This window comes from Hipposideros armiger, unplaced genomic scaffold (assembly GCF_001890085.2).
Source record: "Hipposideros armiger isolate ML-2016 unplaced genomic scaffold, ASM189008v1 scaffold_75, whole genome shotgun sequence".
NCBI lineage: Eukaryota > Metazoa > Chordata > Mammalia > Chiroptera > Hipposideridae > Hipposideros > Hipposideros armiger.
In genome coordinates this window covers 3,501,883-3,523,416 of record NW_017731425.1, presented here as the reverse complement: position 1 = coordinate 3,523,416, position 21,534 = coordinate 3,501,883, and the positions used below count along the sequence as shown (strand labels likewise).

Sequence of the window (21,534 nt, the reverse complement as noted above, 5' to 3'; positions counted from 1 at the left end):
AAGGTTAGCTTAAGAGTGCGAACTCTGAGCAAACAGGGCTGCTGGTTCAATTCCTACATGGGCCAGTGATGCTGTGGCTGAGCTGAGCTGCCACTGAGCTGCCAACAGGTGGCAGGATGGCTCAGCTGGTGAGAGCACGTGCTCCTAACAACAAGACTGCCTGTTCAATGGTGGGCTATGCCCGCCTGCAACTAAGACTGATCTCAGCACCTTGAGCTGAACTGCCACCCAGATGGCTCAGTGGATGGAGTATGCACTCTTAACAACAAGGCTGCTGGTTCGACTCCCACATGGGGTGGTGGCTATGTCCACCTGCAACTAAGATTGTAACACAGCACCTTGAGCTTACAGGCCATGAGCTGCTGACAGGCAGCCAGATGGTGACTGGCGCCCTCCACAACTAAGATTGAAGAACAACAACTTGGCTGGTCCTCCTCCCCAATTCCCCAACACTGTTCCCCTCCCCCAACTCCCCAGTTAAAAAAAAAGAAGTCACTGGGGGCAAGATCAGGTGCGTAGGGCAGGTGTTCCAATACAGTTATTTGTTTACTGGCTAAAATCTCTCTCACAGTCAGTGCCGTGTGAGCTGGCACATTGTCGTGATGCAAGAGCCATGAATTGTTGGCGAAAAGTTCAGGTCATCTAACTTTTTCACACAGCCTTTTCAGCAATTCCAAATAGTAAACTTGGTACAAATTCATAATGAATAATCCCTCTGATATCAAAAAAAGGTTAGCAACATCATTGCAGCAAGTCCACTAATTTAATTGTCATTGGACCTCAAAATTTACTTCTAAACTAGAAGTACAACACTGAATTTGTTCCAGTGGGGTTGTGAACTTATACCGAGGGTGCCAAAAAAAATGTATGCACATTTTAAGAGATTCTTACATTTTTAAGAGATACACATTCTTAAAATGTGTATACATTTTTTGCACCCTCTGTATATAATAAGTTCTTGAAATATATTCACTGATAGACCATCAGTCAGTAATTACCTCCAATTTGAGTTGTTGGAGATCTTTATCTCCAAGGAAGGGGTTAATATGTATTACAAGTGCTTCTTCTCTGAGGGTTTTTGATATACAGTATTACGAGGTTTAGTCATACAATATGAGAAAAGGAAAGACTGCTGGAGGTGTTTAATCTAGCCCACTCATATGGCGATGGGAAATCAAAGCCCAAAGACATGAAACAACTTTCCCAGAGTCACAGAGTATCAGTGTCAAAGCCACCACAAGTCCCTAGATCACTTTTTCTGAGTTCAGATTTTATTGCTCCTCCAGTTGTTCTCATGATATCCTCATTTGGCTTTTTCTGTTTTTGTTTTGTTTTCCATTATAAAATAGGCACGACCAGGGGACTGGGGAAGGGAGTAACATTTGCACTAGCATTTGATGTGTGGTCTATTGCCCTCACTCAACTTCGTATGGAAAGAAATTTCACTCTCACTGAAAGTCCACAATAATCAGTGGCAAAGTTAACTGGCCTCTAAATCTCAAATTTCTCCTTTCTGTTAATAACTCCTAATATTTAAGGTGAAACACTGTGAGGTTCTAACTAAAGTGAGGTAAGAATGGTGTTTGAAGGTGGGCTTTCAAGCTATAAAGGAAGATTAGCTCTATCCAATATGAAAACACACTTAAAGTTTGTAGAATAAAACAATGTAACAGTGGCACCTCAAAAGGCAAAATGAACCATGGAATAGAATGCGAAGTCCAGAATAGATGCGAGTATATATGGTAATTTAGAGTATGATAATGGCAGCATCTCAAGGCAGAGGTAGACTTTTTAATAAATGTCGATAGGGAAAACTGGACAGCCTCTGGAAAAAGATAGCATTTGATCTCTACCTTAGGACCATACACAAGAAAACTCAAAATGGATCATAAATAAAAATGTGAAAACTGAAACCGTATGATTGATCTACAGTTACCTTGCTTTGGAGCTACATTTCCTAGAATCCCCTTCCATGTATAATTTCAGACCAAATAAAGGAACTTATGAGAAATTTGGGAGGTGGAAGTGAAGCAGCAGCTATTACTCTGAGTCTTCATGGTCTCATATGTAATGAACAGATAGAGAGGTGCGCATATGCTTCAGCTTGTCATCCTCCTCAGCTCCACATCTGCGTTTTCTTCCAAACTGCTGGTCTTGCAGTCGGAGCTCCATCTCCAGGGCCCTGGCAGCAGTCCAAGGAGACAATGGCTTCCCCATGAACTTCCATGAACTTCCCCCTTCACAGCAAGGCTTCCGGCTTCCGCAAGCTCTACCTCATCCACTTGTGCCAGTGCTTCAGGGGGACAGGTTAGTGACTTTCCCACTGATCCTCCAACCCCTTGCTTCTGGGCCTTCATTTCCTTAGTTAGTCCCACATTTGTGTAGGATCTACTTCCTATATTAAATCCCTTATCCCCTAACACTCGGAGTGGATTTGCTTGCATGACTGATATAACCATTGGTCTTGAAAGTGGAGTTCCAAGGTAAGAGAATAAAAGGGAATCTAGAATTGCTTTTCTGATCTATACCTAGAGGCATTAATGCAGTGTTAAATAGGATACTGATATATGTATAGCATATAATGGCAAGACAGATTATAAAAGTATTATCTGTAGTCACCTGAAATGCCAACAAAGGGCAAGACTTAAGTAGACAAGACGCTGTTGTCATGGTACATATATATAAATGAAAAGATAGTATAAAGACTGCAGGCATGGCTGGTTGCATCTAAGTACAGAACTTGAAGAAAGAACATTATGAGCTCAACACTTCAAGTTCCCAGCTTCAAATTCAGGTAAGAACCAGAACACTTCTATGACTGTCCCGAAAGAGGCTCTTATTTTCTGAAGCTAGGTTTAAGAGTACTGAAAACTGATTATGGAATTGACTGGGAAGGAGCCGGACCCTGAAAATAATAAATGAAGACATATACGTATATTCTGATGAAGCTCAAACTCCCAAGGGTTAGTCTTTTCTTGCCTGACAACATTTAATAAATCGGCTGTCCTGAAGCAATTGCCTTACAGAAGATGTTAATCTTCCTTGAGATCTCACCCCATCCCCATCACCTCTCATCGCTTCTAGACTAGGGTTTCTCAGTCATGGCACAGTTGATATTTTGGGCTGAATAATTATTTGTTGTGTGGGAATGTCCTGTGCATTGTGGAATGTTTAGCAGCTGGCTTCTATCCACTAGCTTCTAGTAGCACCCAGTCTAAGTTATAACAACCAAAAGTATCTCCAGTCTCATGGCCAAGTGTCCCCCGGGGTGGGGAAACTGCCTCCAGTTGAGAACAACTATACAGTCAAATAACCAACCCTGGCAGCCCAGAGGGGCAGGCACACAAGTGTGACATGTGAAGAGGTACCAAATCGTAGAATTACAAGATTTTACAACTCATGTCAACAGAAACCTGAGTACTATATATGAGAATTGATCTTAAGTGGTGTTAAGTTGAAAGGACTATAGTAACACAGGACAATTTTATTCATGAAGTTCAGTGAGCTCAAGCAACAGGGAGTGGCTCTAACAATTTGGATGATGGACTACAACCTGGTACTTCCATCTTTTCCCATTTCTATCCTGCCTTCTTCTAAATTAAGTGATCAGTTTTTATGATTTCATTTAATCCCTTCTATTAGCTTATCAGTTCTCTCTCTCTCTCTCTCTCTCTCTCTCTCTCTCTCTCTCTCTCTCTCATCTTTTTCTCTGTCTCTCTCTCTTTGTAGTTGTTCTCACGGCCCTCTTTAACTGGGATTCTTAGACAGAATTAAGCCTTAATGCCCTGAGGGATCCACTGTATGTAATGTTTTAACTCTTCTCCTATGCATACTAGAATGTTACTAATTACATTCCATCCTTAGGAGAATTGAGACAACAGTTACTCAAATAATTTTCTATGTTCTGTGCTCGAGATGAGAAACTCCAGGTGAGAAAGGCTGCTAGGGTTTACAGTACATATCTTTAACTTATTACAGTCTACCTTTAAATAATATTACACTGCTTCATGTATAATGTAAGACCTTTACAACAGTATACTTTCATTTCCCCCTCTTGTCCTTTGAGCTATTATTGTATAACAATACATTTTACTTCAACATGTTATAAGCCACACAACACACTGCTATTATTTCTACTTTACACAGTCCAGAGGTTGGCAAACTGCGGCTCGTGAGCCACATGCGGCTCTTTGGGTACATTCTGTCTCAAAAGTTTGCCGACTCCTGGAAGAGTCAACTCTGTCCCTCACAACAATTTAAAAATTATTCGAGAGCCATAAATATATTTTTACAAATTAGGAAAATTTAAAGTAATATTATAAATGAAACTGATAGTTTTATTTTCATTTTCAATTTTATTTCAGAGCCACATGTGCATACCCAAAGAGCCGCATGGGGCTCATGAGCTGCAGTTTGCCGACCCCTGACACAGTCAATTATCTTTTAAATAAATGGCAAAATGGGGATGTGTGCGTCATTTACATTTATCCACATATTTGCATTTTAAGCTCTCTTCTTTCCTTTGTGTAGGTACGAATTTCTCTCTGGTATTATTTTTCTTCCACCTGAAAAACTTCCTTTACCACTTCTCCAGTGCCAGTCTGATGACAAGAATTTTTCTCAGCTTTTGTTTGTCTGAAAATGTCTTGATTTCACCTTCATTTTTGGAGTATATTATTGCTATATGTAGAATTGCAGGGTGACTTTTTTTCTTCTAACACTTCAAAGAGGCCATCCTCTTGGTTTTTTGGCTTGTACCACTTCTGATGAGACGTCAGCAATCATTCTTATCTGTGTTCCCTTGTATGTAATGTCTCTTTTCTCTGGCTGTTCTTTAGTTTGGTTATCACCTTTTTTCAACAGTTTGGTTATGGTGGGCCTTGGTGTGGTTTACTTTATGCTATCCTGCATGAATGGGGTTCATTGAGCTTCTTGCTTGTTTAATTTTCATACTATCAGGAAGCTTCTTGGTCATTATTTCTTCAATATTTTCACTCCCTATTCTGGGAATTCAATTACATATATGCATATGACAGACCACTTGACATGTCCAATGAACCACTGAGGCTGTATTCATTTTCCTTGGCCATTTTTCCTTTTCTCACGTTTGGATGAATTCTATTGTTGTATCTTTAGGTTCTTTGGATCTTTTTTTCAGCTGTATCTAACCTGTTATTAAACCTGTCCAGTAATTTTTCATTTTCAATATTGTAGTTTTCCAATCTAGAAGTTTCCTTTGGTTCTTTCTGATAGCTTCCATTTCTCTCTTCATTATATCAAATGTTTTCTTTTATATCCTTGAACACATTTATAATACCTGTTTCAAAGTACTTGACTGTTAATTCCATCGCCTGGATCAGTTACTCGTATTGGCAGATCAGTGTATTTCAAGCCTTCTTTCTCAGTTTGTCAGGAAGGATCCAGCATAGCCTTGACCAGGGATGTTTAGTCTGACTCCTAGTCTTTTTAGAGTCTCTACCAAATGCCCTGGGTGTTCAACAAGGTCTTTCCAGCCTAACCCTGTGGTATAGTTCTGGTGTTTGTTTCATACAGCCCCCAAATAGTTGTTTTTTTTCCCAGGAGTTATTTTTGTTTGGCTTCATGGAAACTAATCTTATGCAAATACAGCTTAGTATTCATCCAAAGACTCAAGATATCTACATATGCCATTCATTTCTAGAGGTCTTTCTCTTTGTCACCCCTTCCTGTCTCTGCTCCACAAATTCCAGATACTGCAGACTCCTCAAACTATGATCTATTTTTCCTCCACTCAGTGAGACCACTGTGCTCGGCTTGGGTTCCACTCCTTGCACCATGACCTGTAAAGTCCCTTTAGATAAAGCCAGAGTAATTTAAGTCTCCATTCCCTTATTTCCTCTGTCTCTGGGATCACAATCATGTACCATTTGCTCAATGTCTGGCAACACTTTTTTTATGTGTATTGTCCAGTATTCTAGTTGTTTGCAGTGGAAGGACTAGTCCATTCCTAGTTATTCCATTATGACCAAAGCAGAATTTTTATTCTTTTTATTTCCTTTTTGTCTCTCCAATTTCCCTTCTAGCTCAGTGCTGTCCAATAGAACTTTCTGCGATAATAGATATATTCTATAATCTTCTATGTCCACTATGGTAGCCAATAGCCACATGTGACTTAAAATGCGGCTAGTGACTTCTGGTTTCAGCCCAGAAATGTAGAAAACTGGAAAGAGCATCACTCCATCCTACAATAAGAAAAAAACTGGACAAAATAAAAAATCAGTGTCTTTTCGTTTTTTGTCTGACATCTTAGCGAGGCTGCAGTTGTAGCTGCTGCTGTCTGCGCTTCGCCAAGCTGCCCAAAGATGACAAGAAGAAGAAAGATGCTGGAAAGTCGGCCAAGAAAGACAAAGACCCAGTGAACACATCTGGAGGCAAGGCCAAAAAGAAGAAGTGGTCCAAAGGCAAAGTTTGGGACAAGCTCAATAAACTAGTCTTGTTTGACAAAGCGATATATGACAAACTCTGTAAGGAAGTTCCCAACTATAAGCTTATAACCCCAGCTGTTGTCTCTGAGAGACTGAAGACTTGCAGTTCCTGAAGGGCAGTCCTTCAGGAGCTCCTTAGTGAAGGACTTACTAAATTTGTTCCAAAGCACAGAGCTTGTGTAATTTACACCAGAAGCACCAATGGTGGGGAGGCCCCAGCGCAGGTAACACCAGCTGTACATTTTGAAAAATAAAACTTTATTAAATAAAAAAAATAGTCAGTGTCTTTTCTTGAACTGATCGGACATTGGAGGTCACAGGGCAGACAACTAACCTGAAATCTAGAGAGAGGCAAGCAGCTGCAGAGAGAAACAGGACCTGAGCATTTGCTTATCAAGGCAGCTGCTACCAAACACCATAAAATCCAGTAAGAAGGTTCAACTAAAAAATTTCAACAAATTGCTAAATGCTTAGTTAGTATGGTCTAGCGTAACAGCTTAAGGCCCCTGGGGAACATAGATATTGAGGGGTTTCCTCTAGGAACTCTACCGGGCTGTCAGAGGGAAGATCAAGGAAAGAAGAACAGGACCCTGAAAAGGGGGATGGGGACATACAGGCGTATTCTGATGAAGCTGAGGACCATAAGCCCCCAAGGTTAGTTTCCCCTTGCCTGGGAGCCTGAATAACCTTTCCTGAAGTAATTTCCTTGGAGGAGATGCTAATCTTCCTGAGACCTACCCCCATGACCTCATCACCTCTCACAGCTTATAGACCAGGGTTTCTCAAGTTTAGCACGACAGGAATGCCTCATTTTACTGTGGATTGCTTTACTGTGCTTCACAGATATTGCATTTTGTTTTACAAATTGGAGGTTTGTGGCAATGCTGCATCAAGCAAGACTATCACTGCCATTTTTCCAACAGATTCAGATGATGGTTTGCATTTTTTAGCAATAAAGTATTTTTTAATTAAGGCCTCTACATTGTTTTTATAGACGTAATGCTATTGTACACTTAATAGACTACAATATAGTGTACACATAACTTTTGTAGGCACTGGGAAACAAAAAAATTCATGTGACTCCCTTTACTGCAATTTTGCTTTATTGCAGTGGTCTGGAACTGAGCTCGCAATATCTCCAACGTTTGCCTATGTTGACATTCAGAGATAAATAACTGTTTGTTGTGGAGGGTGTCCTGTGTACTGGAGGATGTTTGACAGCACCCATGAACTCTATTTACTATATAACAGAAACAAATGAATCGAACTGTATTTGAAATGAATAACATAATTATATTAAAGAATGGGAACTAACCCAAGAAATTTGCAAATCTAACTTTTGAATCTTTAACTATGTGCCCTCGGGCAAAGACAAAAACAGTTCCAAACAAATATTGAAGTCCAGTTGGGGAGTTTGATTTTCATAGTGGTATGGATTAGTGCTTCTGAAACAACTGTCCATATATTAAAGGACCGAGAAAACATATTGAGACTAACAGAAGTCAGGTTTCTCACTGTTGCAGAAGGGAGTTACAAATATGAAAAGAAGGAAGACTAGAATATACTGTTATAGTTTGGACTGGAACTGGAAACATCTGTAGGGACTCATGATTGTTAGTACATAATTTTTAATAGTATTAACTGTAAAAATAGCTACATTTACTGTATGTGTATATATACATATGTATGTCCATATATAACATGTATCTATATGAGTACATCTGTACACACGCAAACATATATGTATATAGATGTAGATAAATATAGATATTATATACACATATTTTCCCCCTTGTTTACAGAGAGGAATACTGATAACTCATTAGCGATGAGCACACCTTTGGTTGAGATCTTGGTTTCTTAAACCACTCCCCTCTAAAAGGAACCAGGGATAAATGAAGAAATGGCTGATACCGGGACTTGGGCAGGGAAATTAGTCATGAGCCTGGAACATGAGCCAGAAAGTAAAGCCATGCTCAGGGAATAATGGAGACATGTCAGAAGGACATAGGAATCAGCTTCAAAGGGCTCCCAAATGTGGGAGCACCAAATCAAATTGAATAACAATAGATACAGACTTTTAACCCACTTAGCAAAATAAAAATAAAAAAGAACCTATGAGACCATACTGGTGTAAATGAATAAATAAAGGGTGGAAAGGGAATACTCTTGTTTTTTGTAAAATGTCAACAAAAACTAGGAATAAACAGGAAATACACATAGTCTAGTCTCAAAGTGTCTCCCCACAAATTATTTAGAAATTACAGAGAAAAAAGTTACTTCACAGTGGAGAAACCTGGTAGGTAGACTGCACACCTGAAATAAGTGATCAAAGTTCACCATCCCAGGAACGAGGCACCCCAAGGCCATGTGGCCCCTGAGAGGGTGCACTGAGAACGAGCATCACCTCTGTGGGATTTCTGCCCCCAAAATGTGTAACTGGAATATAATCATGAGGAAACATCAGACAAACCCAAACTGAAGGAAATTCTACTAAAGAAATGGCCAATACTCTTCAAAAGTGTCACAGTCATGAAAGACAAAGAAAGGCTGAGGAACTATTCAGACAAGAGGAAGACGAAGGAGACGTGAACACTATTTGCAGTGTGTGATCCTGGATTGGATAATGAACAAGGAAAAAAACCAGGAAAGTCACCAGGTGACTACTATTGGGACAACTGACAATATCTGAGTATGAACTGTGGATTTAATAATAGTATTGAATCAATATAAATTTCCTGAATTTGATAATTGTACTATGGCTATGTTTAAAAAAAAAAAGGCTTTATTTTCAGTAAATACAAATTGAAGTATTTAGGGTTAAAAGGTAAATGCCCGTTATTTGCTCTCAAAAGGCTAAAGATAAAAAGTATATGGAGAGGGAGAAGATAAAACAAGTGGGTCAAAATAATGATTGCATTTGAGTAAAGGGCACACGAGAGTTCTTTGTACAGTTGACCATTGAACGACACGGGTTTGAACCGCGCAGGTCCACTTAGATGTGGATTTTTTTTTCCGTAAATACTATAAATGTTTTCCCTACCTTATGATTTCATTAATCACATTTTCTCTTCTCTAGCTTACTTTATTTTAAGAATATAGTATATAATACATATAACATAAAAATTATAATGGTAATCAACTGTTTATGTTATCAGTAAGGCTTCCAGTCAACAGCAGGCTATTAGTAAAGTTTTGGGGGAGTCAAAAGTTACATGCAGATTTTTTACTGCACAGGGTGTTGGCACCCCTAACCCCTCCCATTGTTTGAGGATCAGCTGTACTACTCTTACAACTTCTTTGAAAATCTGTAAATATATAAAAATAAAAAGTTAGAAAAAGCGGGCTTCCTCTCCTCTTATGTTTCAGACACAGGACTTAAAGTAGTCTGGTTACAACAATGTAAGAAAGTGATTGTGAAACTAGAGAAAAGAAAAGAAAATAAACAAAGGATTGGGATGTGTTACGTGATTATACATGAAAAAGACCAGGCTCTTTTTAAGTAAGAAAAGCTAAGTGAGGATATAAATGAAGCGTTTATAATCATAAATAGGGTGGCTGAAACCAGATTCATTCAACAGAATTGCGGGGGTGCCAGGAGACGCTTACAAGTGGGACTTCGAAGATAAGAAAGGGAGCCTTGACTGATAAAATGACACTACAGAAACCACTTTTAGGGATCTCTATACCGATGCACAGATCAGCCCCTGCTTTCTGTTCCTTCTGCCGAACGCTGTCCAGGGCCGCAGCGCCCCGCTCACCTTTGAGTGCCGACTGCCTCTAGGACCCGCAGCACCTTTTCTCCTCCTAATGGAGTGTTGTGACTGCTCCCCAACCAGGTTATGTCACATTGATTTGTTACATAATTACCTAACATAAGGTAAAATAAAGTGATGAACCATGAGCATGAAAACAAGCTCTTGCTTCTCAAAAAATGACACTGAATACTTTAGAAAGACAATGAATTCCAGGCAAATTCAATATAGGTAAGCTAACGGTAAAATATTTTTTAAATCATAAAAATCTAAAGGGGTTCTGCCTTCAGATTTCTTCACAAATGATGCACTCAATTACTGTATCTCTTTGAAGAAACTGAAATTGTGAATGGGCATGGTTTATATAAGAACAACTCTGCTGAACTCTAAGGCCAGCATTAAAAAAAAGGCGTTTTCAGGTTATTGGGTCAGTATTTTTTCATGTTTGTTTAATTGAAATAATATGCCTGTATATGTATGCATCCTTGCTATGATTTCTATTCTAAATACTGTTTTCATTAACCAACCAGCTACTGATGCTGAAGTGAGTGAGATCAAGTTTCAGCTTTGCTTAATGTCTGTGAACAATAACATGTAAAAGGTAGAAATAATAAGCAGATTAGTTTTAGATGATGCGCTAAAACTGAACTGACGTCATGTTGGACAATCATGCCCTGATACAGCGCCTCTCAAACTGTGACCTGGAGACTGGTCCTGATCTGCACAGTGCTTGTCACTGGTCTGCAGTGGCACAGGTATGGAAACCGAGAGTCAGTGTTTAGAAACATTTCCATCAATCTGACAGAGTAATTTGATGTCTATTTAATCTAACAAAAAATTGAGGACTGTGTACCCATCTTCAAAAACAAGTTTTATTTCATTTTTCTGTTTTGCTTCGCTTTTGCTGTATTTTACAAATGTGTCCATTGGTGACGGATTGGGAATGTAAAGCTGATCCTCAGCCACACAGAGTCTGAGAAGCACAGCCCTAACACAGTGTGGGCTTTGATGCTCCTGTCCTGACTACAGACTACAGACCTACACAAAGTAAGGTCTGGGCCAGCAGGGGGATTCTTAGGGTTTTAGACTTAAGTTATGGGGGATGGGGAACAAATATCCACTATACGCCCCAGCTCACTGCTTTAGGAACCTCACAAGCTATGTGGGGTGAGATGGGGGCCAGGTAAAATGAGTGTCCTCTGGCACAGAGAAGACGAGCAGGCCAAAATAAAGGTACACAGGAGCTGGGAGAAGGAGGTGAGAAAGGATAGAGGAATAAATGTAGACTAGCTTTCCCCCAAAATTCCTTGAACCGAGACAGTTCATTCAACAAATAATTATTGAGTACCTATCAAGTGGCAGGCAGTTATACACTTAGATGCTGGAGATACAGAAAGCACGACATAAACAGAACTCTTTGCCCTCAAGAAGCTTATACTCTAGAAGTGAGAAAAATAAAGAAACCAATATACATATTATTTTGCAGAATCAGAGAGATCATTGATTGTTAGACACCTCCCAAGTTCAGAGATGTTAAAATGTGAAATATATATGTGCCGAGAAGCAGTAAACAGGGCAATAAGCAAGACAGCAGTAAGTTCTGAGCCGGAGCTAAACGGGAAGGTGGGGAGGCAGAACTGGAGCCTGGCGGAGGAGAGAGAGTGAGCTAAGCGACGTGTGGGGAAGAGCAAAGCGGGAGCACAAAGGAGACCAGCCACTGATTTCCCACGCGGATCGCTTTCACAAGGAGGATGCGGATTCCACTCAGACAGATCGCTTCCAACCACCACATTTGCAGTTACCCTTTGCCACCTTTCAACTGCAGGGGAAAGATTTTACTGAGAAATAATGTATCTCAATTTTCTAATCAAAAGGTAGGCAAAGACGGATTTAGTTATGAAGAAAAAGACGCACGTAAACACACAACTACCCCTAAATCAGTGGACATATAGATGAGTGCTCCTGAATGACTTAATTGATTGCAAGACTGTCCTCCTGCTAGCAGGGTATGAAGACGGCTAATGAAAATCTGAAAGAGCTTCCAAAGAGAAACCTAACGCTTTACGTTTTCTTTTCCCCAAGCACTGAATACATGCTCTGAATTCTCAGCACCTCTGCTTCCAAGGGCTCTTGATACATTATTCAAAGTTTTAATTCATGACAAATTGCATCTAAATTTCCTCGCTCATGTTCATTTATGGGACATTTTTATCTTGTCATTTTTTTTCCCATGTACCACGCAAGCAAGAAGAGAACATCCAGCACAACATACCCTTCAGAAACAAGCTAATGGCACAATTTGGTGTCAATTTCACAGCTCAGTGAAGTGAAAGTGATCTAGCTGGCTGTCCATACACACCTAGGAGGAGGCCTACTGAGAGAGCCCAGCCTTGATGCTGCTCGTGTCATGCCTACAAGCAAGATAAGTTCAAGTGGAGACATTATGTATCAAGAGAGAAAGCAGTTATCATTCAGATGCCCTCAGAGCTCGCTAGAACAGAATGTAGAGAGAAAGCAGGCCAGACCTTCATTTTTATGTGGTAGGAAGTTGTTTTTCAGAAGTCATGCTTACATTCACAAATGGCAGGGAACAGTAGCTTCCCTTTGGGGGTTTGATAATGTTTAGAAGCCGAAATTTTCTTTAACAGATGCATGAGAACTGAATAACTATTTTAACAGTTTTCCATGCTTCATAATGGGGAACAAATCATAGGCTTAACAATATTTAATATAAGACCAAAATGCAGTAGGAAGATTATGTAGCTCCTATTATTAACAATTACAGTAATACCAATACCATTATTTGCTAACGCATAGTAATGACTACATTTCATCCTTAGGCCACTTCTGTAAAGGACTACATGTCCATGATTTCCCCTGTTTTATAGATAAGAGAGTGAATCTGGGTGATACAGTTAATTAATGATATAGTCAGAACTTAAATCTTGGTTTTTAGTGGGGGATTAAACTAGATAGTCTCCAAGGCTCCTTTCTGGTCTTAACTCTCTGTAATTCTTCGAGGAACTAATCTCACCCCCTTTCATAGACCATCTTATATTGCTACTTACTTGTTTCAAGTGTCAGTATTTTATATCTCACACGGACCCCTACATAGTTGCATATGGTAATGAGCACAGTGACCAAGTACTCAGCACCTTATATGTATAAATTATCTCACTGAATCCTCACACTGACCTAATGAAACAGGCACTGTTCCCCATTTTCAAATGAGAAAACTAAGGCTCAAAGGGGTTAAGCCACGAGCCAATCGCAGTCTAGTAAGTGGGGAGCTCAGCTTTCACCCTGGGTCTCCCACTGCAAAGCTCCTGCTATTCCCATTGTGCTATGTGGCCTCTTGAAGAAATGACAAGGAGAAGAAAGACCCAGTATGGCAAGCTAATAAAAGTAATAAGATGGATTAAAAGGTAGGGATGCGCTATACTTCAATGAACACAGTTTTTAAACCCCTTGACACACATCCCAGTACCTGGTTAGGAAGAAAATGCATTTCTGGAGAGTAAACAGAATGCAATTGCACGGAAGCACGGAAAAATTTTATGAGAGCCATGGCTGAGGACAAGCTCTGTCCGACCCTGGGCAGCTATGCCAAATAAAACAGGGAAATGTTTAAGATCATCAAGATACCAGGCACCCTTTCTGAGATAGTGTTTTTATCCTACTAAACAATAGATGACGAATAGGTCCTAGGTGCCCGCTAGGACCACCAGAGACAACACTCAATAAAGGGTGTTTCTAGTGACAACACTCACGAAGGAAAACAGATTGTACCGTTTGTATATCTGGGCTCTTCAATCATGGAAAATTGAGGGAGTCACGCTGTTGGCCAGTTCTATGAACTTTCTCATGGTGTGGGTGTGTAAGGCACCGGGATAAGGAATATAATGAGAATCATATGTGACTGTGCCTGAGTGAAGCTCAGAGTAGCTCACCAGGCAGTTTAACGTAGTGCAAGAATCACCGACGGTTGGCTATTACCTCTTCACGGCTCAAGGCACGGCACCTGAAGGTGGGTGAGAAAACAGACTCAGGCCAAACTTCAGGCTTCTCACACCATGAGACAGAGACAGAATCATTGTTCCAACACAATGAGAGAAGAGCTACCTATGACAGATGACATCCACCAGTCTCTGAGCACTCAGAGGGGGACACTAAACTCAGACTGGGGGAAGAGACAGACATAGGGAAGGCTTGCTGGGGGAGGTGATATCTGACCCAAGTCTAAGCCTTATAAAATGAGATGCTTTACTTTGACAAAGAAAGCAGAGAAAGGCCTTGTCAACAAAAGAAACAAAGAAGGAGAGGTCAAGGGAAGGCCAAAAATTATGATATATGTGGAGAGCTAACAGCAGCAGTTTATCCTTCTAGAGGTAATGGAAGGGGATGAGGCAGCAGACACGGCAGAACCTGGTCCTGAGTGATTTGGACTCTCAGGAGCCACTGGAAGGTTTAAGCAAGGTAGACACATAGTCAGATGTGCATTTTAAGTACATTCCACTCTGTAAGCAGCTAGTTAAATGCTTCTTTGCATATGAATGTGGGAATTGCTGAGAAAAAATATCATTGTATGATAAGCATTCTAAAAAAAAAAAACGAAGTCGCACTGCTTGCTGCTTACTTGTAGCAGGGCCTGAGCGCCAGTCAGTATCAGTAAGTGGCCCATGATAAATGACCCATTCAACTCCGCAGTGAGGCTGGGGACAGAGAGGGGTCTGAAGTGTCCCTAATGGAAACAGCATGTGTTCTTGTATTTGTATTCACTGAACACACCACATGTGGTGCCCACACATGGCTGAAAACTCCAGGAAACCTTAGAGCCCCCATCTATCTCCCTGACAGTTCTCACTGTAGCCAGCCTGGAAACCAGGGGCCAGGCTGGGGGTTGAATTTGCTTAAATCTCTACTACTTTCTCAGACTTTTATTTGCCATGGAAAAAACAGAGTTAATTCCAGAGGTGCTCTTAAATTAAGGAGCACATTAGAATTTAAAGCAGAACACAATTCTCAACACTATGCCAACTATAAAAATATTGTACTATAACGATAACCCATATATACCTTACGATATGCACTAACCAAATAAACAGGTAATTTTTTCTTTTTTCCAGTTCAAAAGTGATCCCACTTTTCTGGTTGTAGCTCTGCCCTTCATAATACACACCCACTAAAGTCACACTGGAGTTTGCTTTCCACTGATGTTTACTTAGAGAAAGAGAAAGGATTCTACCCAAAGTGCACTGTAAACCTATAAGGCTTTTAATTCATGGGGCCAAGAATAAAGGTCCAGCCACACTTTTATTTGAAAAGGTTCCTTGCAAGTTGGTTTCTTAACTCTTTCCATGAGGGCCTGATAATTCACTAGTCTAGCTTCTCCACTTTTCCACACGTAAGAACAAATGAAAACTTAAAGCAGCATGAGGTATGTAGCAAAGAGAGAAACTACAGAACTTTGCAAACTGTTTACTTTTATACCAATTTTACCATGTGAATAAAATTTCTTCTAACCATAAACACTGCGTTAATTAATCACAGGTAGGATTTACAGGAATAACATTAATTCCTTAATCCCTCAAATCCTTGTTTGCACTGTATTATATAATTCTTTATGCAGCCTAATCATTTATTCCCAGAAGTAAAACACAATTAGAAGGCAAACTAAGTACCATAACTGGTGAAGGCGGAATAACACAGAGGTTGAGAGCATTGCTTTTGAACTGAGAGAAACCCAGGTTTCAAATCCCAACCCGGCCACATAGGAGCTCTAACCCTGAGTTTTCTCATTTGCAGAATGAAGACAAGAGCAGTATCTGCCCCACTGGGTAGCTGTGAGGATTAAATGAGAGAATGCATAGAAAGTTTTTTATTTTTACTTCAGTACCTGGCACACAGAAAATGCAAAATACATAAGCTCCAATTATCTTTATCATCATTACTTCCCATATGTTAGCAAGGGGCTCACTATCCCTGCAGATCTTAGGAGTAGGGAGAACAAAATCTCACACAGGTAATTTAAATAGAAGTACACCTCTAAAGTTAATTTTGAATTATACAAGTAGTGCATGAAGACATGCTCCTTTGCCAGAGATAATTTAAGTAAATTCCTACTTGGAGTCAGAGGGCTGAATGAGATAATGTCTTGCAATCTCTTGTAGCTCTAGGAACTGATGAATTTCCCAAGGCCAAGGGCAAAAGGGCAGCACCTCCACCAGGACTTGTAATACAGCTGGGCTTCAGCCAAGCCTCGCTTCCCCCACGGCGGGGTTGCATGCCCTCCACGGCTGCCCTGAGCTCTCACTGAGACGGGCAGCCCCTTAATGGTAAACACATTGTCCGGCAAAATGAGAGGATGGATGTGTTTCCAGCTCAGGAAACTTAATAAAAATTCTTTATCTATTTTATTGAAAACTCAGTTCTGAGACATTACCTCAGAGGTCAGGCCTGAAGACCAGCCACTCACTTGCTATTTCATGTTGAGACCAATTCGCTGTTCTCAGAGCAGCATCTTTGAGGTTTCACTCCTCTTGTGATTAAAATGAGGACTCTCAGCCACTTAAATATAACATTTCAATTAACACTCAGCTAAGAAGTTAATTCTACACATAAGAGAAGTGTCTAATGTAAGTAACTGGCACATCATGATCCTGGAAGATAAGTGGAGATTCATAAACCATATTCAATATTTCAAAAGCCTCTAGGAAACTGTAAACTTAACTAAAATGCCACGTTTCTTTGCTGTGCCTGGAATTTCATCAGCATACATAGTACAGTCACAACGATTACTCATACTGATCATTTCAGTGTGAAGTTTTTCTTTCTAATGTCCTAGACATAAACAGAAAGGACTATTCAGGCATTCTTAGGTTTATTTATTCATTTGTTATACTTCAAAATTCAAAACTCTATTCACTCTTAAGATTCCAAGTTCAGTTTTCTTACTGTTCTTTCTATACTATCACTTTTAAAGAGACACTCCTGTAATTTTAACAAATTCACTTAAATGCTTTAAGCTACATTTATAAATTTAATATGTTCAGTTCTCTTGTTAAATTCTCTAGCTTTCTAACTGACAAACAAGCCCTTTCAAAAAAAAATGTAGGTAGTTCTTATAAATAAATGTTCAAATATGATAACTCTTGGGCTCTCCTAAAATATTCCAATAGTTTACAAACTTAGAGTTGTAAGTCAGTCATGTCTAATTAATCAATTACTCAATTACATATATTAAGAATCACAAGACTGACCCATTAATTTAATAGGCCAAATTCTCTTAAACTTGAAAAGTACATATTCCCTCACACAAAAAATATTGATACTTGAATTTGAATCATTATTTGAATACATAGTTCTGAATAGATGCTTACCCATTAAGGAAATGATTTTATGCCATCCCAAACAATACCGAAGATTATCTTTGAAAGTAATTTGGGGAGGAGGTAACTTAGCTTGGTGAGGCTGCATAGCAACTGAGAGATTGGCTGAGATAAAAGCCTACAAATGCAGATATCAGAGGGTTTTCCTCACAACCTGATGGCAAGGTGGGCCCCTTTTAGCGGTTAGCATGAAACAGGCTCCAAAAGCTAAAGAAGGAGGGGTCAACTAGCCCAGGGCCCAGGGCTGCAGTTATATCATTATCTAATTTTCAAGTCAGCATCTGGTATGTGGCTGTGCCCTTGACAAGAAATTGGACTCTGGGTATCATGAGGCTCTATCTGACTCAGTGGTCACAGCTTTTAAGAAACATAGCCATGTCAAGTTTTGATTGGCATTAATTTTTTTAAATGAGAGAGTGAACTCATTATTATTCAATATTGGATTTGTTTGAAAGTCTCACTTTCAAAACCTGGGGGAAAATATAATATGTATATTACTAACTAAATGTAAAATGATTGACAAATATATGGTGGCATACGATTAGTAACTAATTGAGCAATCTCAGCCAATTTATTTAACCTTTTTTGAGCCATGTTTCACAGTCTAAAGCATGGAATGGTACTATTTATCCCAACCGATGATACGAAACATGAGAAAATGCATGTTTTGAAACATGAAAGGGGCTAGGAGATAGAGTAGTTCCATTCCACTGTCCATTTAAAAATATTCTGAATCAGAGACTTTCTCATTTTCTCTCTCTCTCTCTCTCTCTCTCTCTCTCTCTCTCTCTCTGTGTGTGTACTCCATAGTTCATGTGATTAAAAGCAAAACAAATACACACCAGGACCAGGAACATTTATCCTAGACCTACCAAGACAACTGGTTATTAGCCATTTCAGCTGACTGTAAGATATTCTCCACTCTGTTACTCATTTTTTTTAAGAAGAGGAAATTAAATTGTATTATATGCAGTGAGAACACAACTCGAAAATAGCCATAAAATATTCAGTATCATAATTTGTGTACATGAGAAGGCTACGTGGTAACATGCTACAACTCTCTCCAGAACAGCCCCAGGCCATCACTGGAGTAATTTCATTTCTATTTTTTGCTCCATCTCATTTGATAGGGCAATTCCAACAGATTTTCAACAACTCTTGTCCCATTACCCAGGAGAAGCGATACCTATTGGTTAACATCAGCTACGATTCTCTAACAAAAACAGGGCTCTATAGTATATCACTGTGAGAAATAAGATGATGAAGTCTTCAATCATTTTTAACCTCCCGCACCTGCTATTCTATATTCCAACTCTTGACATGTACTGAGTTGAGAATAGCTGCAAGATCAAGAAAGGAGGGGAAGAGGCGGATGATGGTATGTGCATCTCTACAAAATTGAAACCAGGTAGTTAAGCTGTAACTGTCATGATTAAACCCATAAATGCAAATGGTGTTGTCGCATCTTCATAGAAGCACTTATCTAAATGAAACAGTTGAAAAACAGAGGCAAACTGTTCATTTACAATGACTTGGATGCTGGGATCTTTTCTTTTATCTCCTTTTTCAGTGCCAGTTTCATCTCCATTAACACTGCTGGAGTCTTTTAAAGATGTAGACATTGGGGAAACTCAGGTTTGTGTTCAAAGGCCACAAAAGGCCTGGCACCATCGTCTGGCAGAACCTGACTATGGGGACAGCTGTGATGGTAGTTAACTCACTTAACAAGCCCAGGTCGATGTTCTGCCCCTCTGCTCCTCCCCCAACTGAAGTTATTAGTTACATGGTTCAGCAATTGGTTTTAGAAACATGTTGATTGATCCATCAGCAACTGCAGCAGCTAAAAAAATGCAAAATGTGGGTATAAACATCCCCAAATATGCAGCCTTCCTATTGAATGCTGAGATAGGATTTGAGTGCTCCAGTGCTCACTCGCTCAATAACTATAGTTTGTTGTTTTCTGAAAAACTCACTTCATTTTAAAGACACCTACAAAGACGTTTACATAGATATTTCAGAGAATGGACTGAAAAACAACAACAATAACAACAAAATTTAAATACTCTTGACAAAGTATATATTTCTATTTCTGGGAAATTTTCTAAATACAGCTTAAAGAAAAAGACACCATGTAAAATAACCTATCTATACAATCAAATGATTTTTTTAAAGGAATATATTTCAGTAACGTAATGGAAATAATTATTCAGACTTCTAAACTACTTTAAGTAAATTTGTGTTTTGCATATCTAAATCACAGAGGCATAGTCATAATGTGGCATTTTCTGGCATCTACTTTAATTACAAATGAATCTTCAAGAGAGATTTTATTTACATTCCAAAAAACTAAACCTGCAAATTACATAAATCACCACTAGGTAACAATAGAACATGATTGCAATGCAATGATTTATTGCTATCTCACATCATATTATATTATATATTACATTATATTATATTATTCACTGTTACCACTGTGATCCAGCACCTAGCACACAGTACCTGGCACAGAGTAGGTATCTAACATATATTTGTATGAAAAAATGAATGAAAACAAGGATTTAACTATGTAAGGTAGTAGGGATAGAGAGGATAACACTGATTTTTATAATGTTTAGGAGCTAAAGCATCAAGTCCTGGTATCTGACTAAATGAGGGGTTGTATGAAAAGAGAGATCTAGGATGAGAGGCCAGGTTTCCTGTTTGAATGGCTGATATTACCAAGTGATATCAGGAATTCATGGAGAAAAATGAGTTTGAGGGGAAAGTAGTGAGTCCAGGTTTAGATAAGCTTACTTTGAGGCAACAAAATACGTCATGTCCACGAGACTGCAAAATATATGAGGAAAGAAAAGGGTGAAAGTGGAAATATATTTTTGGTAATAGTTATAATCATGAAACTATGTGGGCTCATACAAAGACAGAATGTAGAAAAAAACACAAGAAAAATAAAATTGAGGAACATCAACATTTGGTGAGTAGAGAGAAAGTGAGGAAATAGTTACAAAGTACTAAAAGAATCAGAGGGAGAAAGCCAAGAAAGACATGCATTTAAAAAAGAGTGCTTATTCAGGAATACTGCATGGGCAGAAAAAGTCTAGTAAGATAAGAGGCTGGAAAGTATCCCTGGAATTTGATAAAATGGAAGTCAATTGTAAAACACTGAGTATATTAGGGGAAGAAAAGACACACCATAATGGTTGACAAGTCACTGAAGCCTAGATGTGGACCTCCTAAAACATGTAGAAATGTAAGATATAATAACATGCGAAAATCCTAGATTTTAACATGCTAGAAACAGAGTGAACTGAAAACCGAAACATCAAGTATAGAGCCAATAGAGTCATGGCCCAGGGGCCATGTGAGGAGGAATAATGTCTGAATGAAGGAGGAAACCTGGCCTGAGGCTCACAGATGGCAGAAAACCAGAACCGAAACTTATATAAAGCAAGGACCCTGGAAAGGCCTTCCCCCTCTTGAAAAGCACCAGAAAAACTACTCCTGGAAAACACAGAAACCTTGTCATCGGTCTTCTATATAGAAATACTGTATCCAGTGACAAATTAAAACCTAAGGCCTGTGTGATACACAGTTTTGGAGTCTGAATTTAAACCTTCCAAATTATATGGAACTGCAAACCAAGAAATCAACATGAAAAACAAATGCTAGACCAGGGATACTTCTGAGTTTCTTCAGCAGATGCAAAGGTGGAGCTATAACCTGGAGGAACTCTTTCACAATCACTCCCAATAAAGATGATTATTGGGAAAAAAAGCATAGACCACAGAAGAAAGCCATACACCAAAAGACACAATAAATTGAGAATGATTAGCCTTGAAACATGATATACTATGTTATAACTGTGGTTGTCATTGGTGCTAAAACCAAATATTTCCAGCTCTTTGCTTTCTGGACACATAAGATTTT

General features: G+C 39.2%; 1 protein-coding gene and 1 pseudogene across 5 annotated transcripts in view; one reads left to right on the top strand and one right to left on the bottom strand.

Annotated features, from left to right (window-relative positions):
* The window catches only part of TTC28 (tetratricopeptide repeat domain 28), a 681,749-nt gene that overhangs the window by 236,807 nt on the left and 423,408 nt on the right, over nucleotides 1-21,534 (bottom strand). The gene's annotated exons all lie outside the window — the stretch shown is intronic.
* Nucleotides 5,815-21,534, top strand: part of LOC109383029 (40S ribosomal protein S25 pseudogene) — a 66,873-nt pseudogene continuing 51,153 nt past the window's right edge.